Consider the following 6,157-nt stretch of genomic DNA (forward strand, 5'->3'; position numbering starts at 1 on the left):
TAAAGTTCATTAACTAAGGCCTTATTAGTTTTCATATTTTGATCGAAAGTTCCTAGCATTAATGTATTTTATTAATGAATTTACATGAAAGTTACATAATTTTTTAAAATGATATTAATTGATTTAGGGTTTTAATTATACTTAGACCTTTATTAAACTCTTAATTAATTTTCAATTCAAAACATTTCCAAAATAAAAAAATTGGAATAAGTTTGTGCCCATTTTTTTTTAAAGACAACTGGTGGCAAACCATGGTTATCCACCCATTCTAGGGGTCGGGAAGACACATAGAGGCATTTCAGCCTCCCCCTAGCCACAAGTTTGACTTCCACACCAGCAGCGAATTTCGAACCCAAGACTTCCAGTTTTTAATTTGAAAAAGGCCTTGCAATCCGTTATTTACCACTGGGTCACCAGCTTGTGGTTTGTGCTCAATATTTTTTTTTTGTCTAAAATCTATTCAATTTTTTTTTCTAATCCATTTTATAAGTTGATATGAGTACATTCTTTTACATTGATTTGAAAATGTTTCATATCAAGTTTAATCAAAGAAATTTACTATGTTATTAAGCCTAATGACTATTTTTGTTGGTGTGGTGGTACATGTTTTGTTACAATAATTTTTTGATTAATTTTAATGAATACCCATGTATAACATATTGGAGAGTATAATTGTCTTTTAATGTTTTCCCATAAATTATAGGTTTTCTTTAAAATCTCATTAATATAAACAACTACAATTTTCAAACTTTAATTTAAAAAATATATAATTACCTACATATTAATATAACATTATTACATTAATGTTAGGGATTTCGGTAAAAAACTGAATACAAATAAGGTTTCAATAAAAGAATATTGACAATTAGAGACTGCATCCAAAGTCTTCCATATACATATATACAAGGGTTAATAAACTGGACCCACATAAGTGATGGTCGTAGTTTTTAATTGGCACCATTATGTGAGTGAGACTAGAGGGACTACATTTTAATTCTAAAAAGAAAAAATGCTGTAGAAATCGTATTTCGTATACCACATCTAAATCATCTGTCAAATAAATGTATAATTCACAATACAGGCAAGTATCACCTATATATTGAAGAGATGGTTCAAATGGATTACAACATTTTCTTGACTTCACAGATAAAAGATCATGCGAAACTCAATAATTATTTCGTCATATTCACAAAAATTGTAAGCTTACACTCTAACCGATTCATCCATTTTTTAATTTTTTTTAGTATATCGATATTTGTATACTAGGGGAAGGGGACTTCGGTTAAACCACACAATGGACAATCCGATTTGGTATCGAATTCGTCATCTACAAGATTCAAACCTAAGACCTCTCATTTTCAAGTGAAGAGGAATATCATCTTATCGTAATACCGATTCATCCATTTTGTTTATAGTTTTTAGCTTTTATTTTTTATGAATAAGTAAAGTACATGGAGAAAAGTAGGACGGAGAAGAGCGATGCACAGTTCCTGAAAATACTAGCCTCCCTTTGCCAATTAGCCTTTTAATTTATTATTCAAATAACTAATTTATAATTTTATTAAAAATTATTCAAAAAAGAAATGAAGCAAACCAAGAAATCACCCACTAACGTGGGAGTTTTTTGTTTTTGTTATTTCTTTTTCCCTAAATTTTGAATTTCAAATTCATTTTAAAATTAAAATGTGGTGAATTACTTTAATTCTTTTTGGTGCAATTGTAATTTTTGAAATTCTAGAAGGGCAACTTAAATGTTTCACCATTTTGAAAATATATAATTATAAACTAGTCTCTCCGCACTACTTACGCGCATACGAGAGATTTTTTTTTTAATCACGGCACTACTAAGGATAGTTGTTTACCATTCTTATCCATTTTGGGGCCGTTTGTTTGGTTTCACTAAACTTCCTTGGACTAGACTGGTTTACACCTTGACTTAGTCCCGTGTTTGTTTCACGCCAGGACTATGTTTAATGAGACTCACCTAGACTAAGTCGAACTAAAAGCTTCATTGAAGGGTCTTAGTGAGGCCCCCGAAATTGGCCGAACTACTAAGCCAAATCTGCTCGCTTCACCCTTCCCTACTTCGTTCCTTCCATCTGCTTCTATCTCGTGGCCCACAACCCTTTTCAAACCTAGATCCCGCAAAATAAAAAAAAATGCAAAAAATTTGCAGTGGTTCCTTATTCAAAACCAGAATCAACTCCCAAAATTCGAACCCAGATAACCCAGAAAACCCCAAAATTCGAACTTAAAAAACCCAGGAAATCCAAAATTAAAAAAAAATGCAGTGGGATGATCATGGTTGTTTCAATCACACATACACCCAGAAAACCCAAATCAAATCCAACCCTTATCCTCCACCTTTGAGCCAATCACACATGTAGCCCACCACCTTCAATCTCTTTCTTGCCCTTTGTTTTGATTTTAAGATTTGCAAGTGATTTTGTGAGAGGAAGTGAAGAGGTAGGAGGGAGAGGTGAAGTGCAGAGGCAGGAGGTGAAGAAGATGAAGTGAAGAGGCAGAAGATTTGCAATAAAAAAAAGGAGGGACAAAAATGGGAGAAAATGGGAATGGGGAGGGAGAGGCGGTGAGAAAAAAGAATGAAGAGAAAAGGGGAGACAGTTCTAGAAAAATAGGGAAAAATATAAAGCAATAAAAAAATATTAATTGATATAGTAAATTAAAAATAAAATATTAATAAATATAAATTAAATATTATAATATTATAATCATGCTTCTTAGTCCGATACTGCATCAAACGTTTCACTAAGTCAGTCCAGTTTAGTCTAGTATAAACCAGTCCATCCAGTGGCGGAGCCAGGATTTCGGGTTAGGAGGGGCCTCTCACAAATATTAAAAAAAAATTAAATCGATAGTAGTTACAAAAGTGTTAACCAAAACATCATAGTATATATATGAAAAGTAACCAAAACATCATAGTATATATATGAAAAGTAACCAAAACATCATAGTATATATATGAAAAGGATCATATTGGAGAGTTTCCGAGTTAATTTCCATAGAATCCACACAAGTTTGTTTTGAACTACTTTTATTGTTCTTTGGACTCTTTGGAGACGGTTCTAATATCTCAGGTTGTGTTTTTCTTTTGAAATATCTTTCCATAATTGAAAAGTAAAAAAACATAGACTCACTAACTTTAAATTAAAAGAAATATGAACATATATGCTAATTTTACAAACTAAAACAAATTAGGCAATAGTTAAGAGAAATTGCAAGACATCAATTTAATCATAATTTATAAACAAAAAATTGTAACAGGAATTGAGAGTAAAATACATACTTTGGGTTATTGACCAATTAACTAAACTTCAATGTCTTTTTTATGGAATGATGGAATAATTGAATTCTTTAATCTGCAAAAAAAAATATTATTTGTTAAATTAATTTACAATTGTAGATGACAACATATATGAATTAGCAAATTGTAAAAAAAAATATTGAAAATGACAACTATGGAGATTCGAAGTTCATACTCTTGAGGATCATGGAAATTGAAGACTGATAGATTGATAGACTGGTTGAAGACTGTGACATGCTATAGATGAGAGAAGCAGCGTATGGCTTGTGTACCACGGGAGGGATCAGACTGAGAGAAGCAGTGTTCTGACTATTTTTTTCAAACTAGCAGCAGAGCAACAGTCGGCTAGAATTAGAGAATAATAAAATACTAATTTTTAGTATTGGAAAAATGAATGGAAGATGAAGTGTTGGAAGTTGGAATAGGTTATAGGTAGGCTTTAGGGTTATTTAAAAAGGGCCGGATATTCTTAAAATATTTAAAGAGGACCGGATAGTTTGTTTAGGAAATAGGAATGATTTAACTGAAAATAATAAAATAATAAGTAGTACTAATTTTTAGTTATAAACAAAAGCAGGATGGGCCTAGGACTACTGTGGTCCTATGGTCCCTCCGCCCCTGAATCCATCTTGATCCTTGAAGCTAATCTAGTCCAAGACAGTCTTGTGCAACAAATGCACCCTTTGTTGACTTGACTTCAAGTCTTGAAGAGTGATGGTCTGAGCAAATTATTATGTTCACTATCACCGCCCATTTCTCCACCGTCTTAACTTCTTGTATGTTTAGAATCACTATTTTTTTGGATTCTTTTGTAGTCCGTAGCTCCCCTAGCTCATTGAAAGAAACAACATTGTATATACCGTCTACAAAAAAGGGACGTCGATTTCTGCACCTTTAATTATGTGAGATCCAAAGCATATTTAATCAGGACATAAAACAATAGAAACAGAAACATACAGCATAATCCGAAAAAATAAGAGTTCGTTTGACAACTTAAATTTTTAGATAACCTAAATTTTTAGTTTTTAATTTTGAGAAATAAAGTCATTTAGTACTGCGATTTAGTGATATTCCTGTTTAATTGTAAATAAGAGATTTTATATTCGAATTTCATGAATGACGAATTCGATACCAACTTATTCCCCAACCTTTTGGGAAATAATAACCACACACTTGTCTCTCCTACTACACACACATCATTATTATATAACCAGTGCATGAACAAATGAAACAAAAACAACGACCAAGATTAAATACATGTGTGTACAGTTAGAAAACTGAAGCGTTGACATCATTTCTCTTAGAATTTTTAGTTTTCAATTTTCAAATTTCTTTTGAAGGATTGAATAAAGGAAATTTAATTGGTTTCAGTTTTCAATAGTGAACTTGTATTTATTAGAAACTATCTATCCGCTGATTATCTAATGTGGACTTTGTGGTTCCTTGTTTATTGATTTTCCCTTCATGTTTTGGTGTTCCAAATGTTAGCATGTTTGTAGAGGATTCTCAGATCATGGCGTGGCACTAATTCTCTCATTTTTTTAGCGGAATGATTGAAATGGATAAGTTTTCTTAATGAGTAATCTATATTCTACCTTCAAGAGTTAACATGTTCTAATTCGATCCTAGACAATAAGGCCTTAGTGAAAAATAAAGAAAAAGGAGTGCAAAATGATATTTTTTGGACGCTTATGACAATTTTCAAAAGTTAGTGTTCGGATCAAATGTTAGAAACTAAATTTGCCGAATTTTTAATACCCTTGTCCTTAATCGCTTTACTTCAAATGAGTTTGCCTAATAAATACGCAAGGCTTCCCTATAGTAGCTAGGCTAGCTAGAGCTATTACATCCAAACATCTTACTCTGAGCCAAAACAAACGTTTCCTGGCCGCAAGGTAAAGAAGAAGAATCTTGAAAAAGAATTCATGACTTCCTGGCCGCAAGGTAAAGAAGAAGAATCTTGAAAAAGAATTCATGACTTCCGAGTCTTCAATTGATCAACATATCAATTCACCACTCACTCATCGATCGACTCATATTTTTTTATATATTTATGCTTTGCATGAGTTATGGCATTATCCACAATATAGTGCTTACCGACCCGAAAATGTATGCGCGTGATTCAGTACAGGGCAAAAAAGCATTTGCAATTCGCTAAGGGACAGAAGAGATGGTTAAATTTTGTCACCTTGGTTAACGTAACTATGACAGGGATAGGAACTGTTTTTACCTTCTAATTTATTTATGTTCGATGACTTTAGTCTCGACAAGTCTTTAAGGGATCGTTTGTTGCACCGGACTGTCTTGAACTGGACTAGCTGTAGGGACTAAGCTGGACTAACTTAGCGAAGCGTTTGGTGCAGTGTCAGACTAAAAAGCAAGATAATGAAAACAGTACTGTTCACCAGATTTGTGTTTGCTTAGACTAGGACTACATTATTATTCTATTTTAATAGCTCTAATACATGTGCCCAACGCCCTAAATTTTTTGCCATTGTGTAATAGAGTAATGCTACAAATCTCATGATCTGGGTTAATTGGAGCATATTTTTGCCATGTATATAATGAATCTTAAAAAAAACAGGACAATTGTTTTGTTTTTAGTACCTGCTAATAGAATTGAGACATATTATAGTTGAGTTTAAGATGACAAATTGGTGATCAGATATTTATAAATTTTCAGAATTCTTCAGTTTATCATACAATGACCAACATTACATTTCAAGTGGATGAGACTCCCCACCCCTTAAGGCACATTCAAGCAGCAAAGTGAGTGTTTGGGAACTTGAACTATGGAATTTCTTAACTCTATTCTATATAAAGGCTTTTGCA

The 6,157-nt window shown here is 32.5% G+C and overlaps 1 protein-coding gene across 1 annotated transcript in view; it reads left to right on the top strand.

The window, feature by feature from the left end:
• Positions 1-122, top strand: part of LOC103440514 (1-acyl-sn-glycerol-3-phosphate acyltransferase 3) — a 10,410-nt gene extending 10,288 nt beyond the window's left edge. The window contains exon 11 of the mRNA XM_008379211.3: positions 1-122. This exon is cut by the window's left edge and continues 274 nt beyond it. The gene's annotated coding sequence lies outside the window, so the exon portion shown is untranslated.
• Positions 123-6,157: the final 6,035 nt, after the last annotated feature.

Source organism: Malus domestica, chromosome 11, assembly GCF_042453785.1.
Source record: "Malus domestica chromosome 11, GDT2T_hap1".
Taxonomy (NCBI): Eukaryota; Viridiplantae; Streptophyta; class Magnoliopsida; order Rosales; family Rosaceae; genus Malus; species Malus domestica.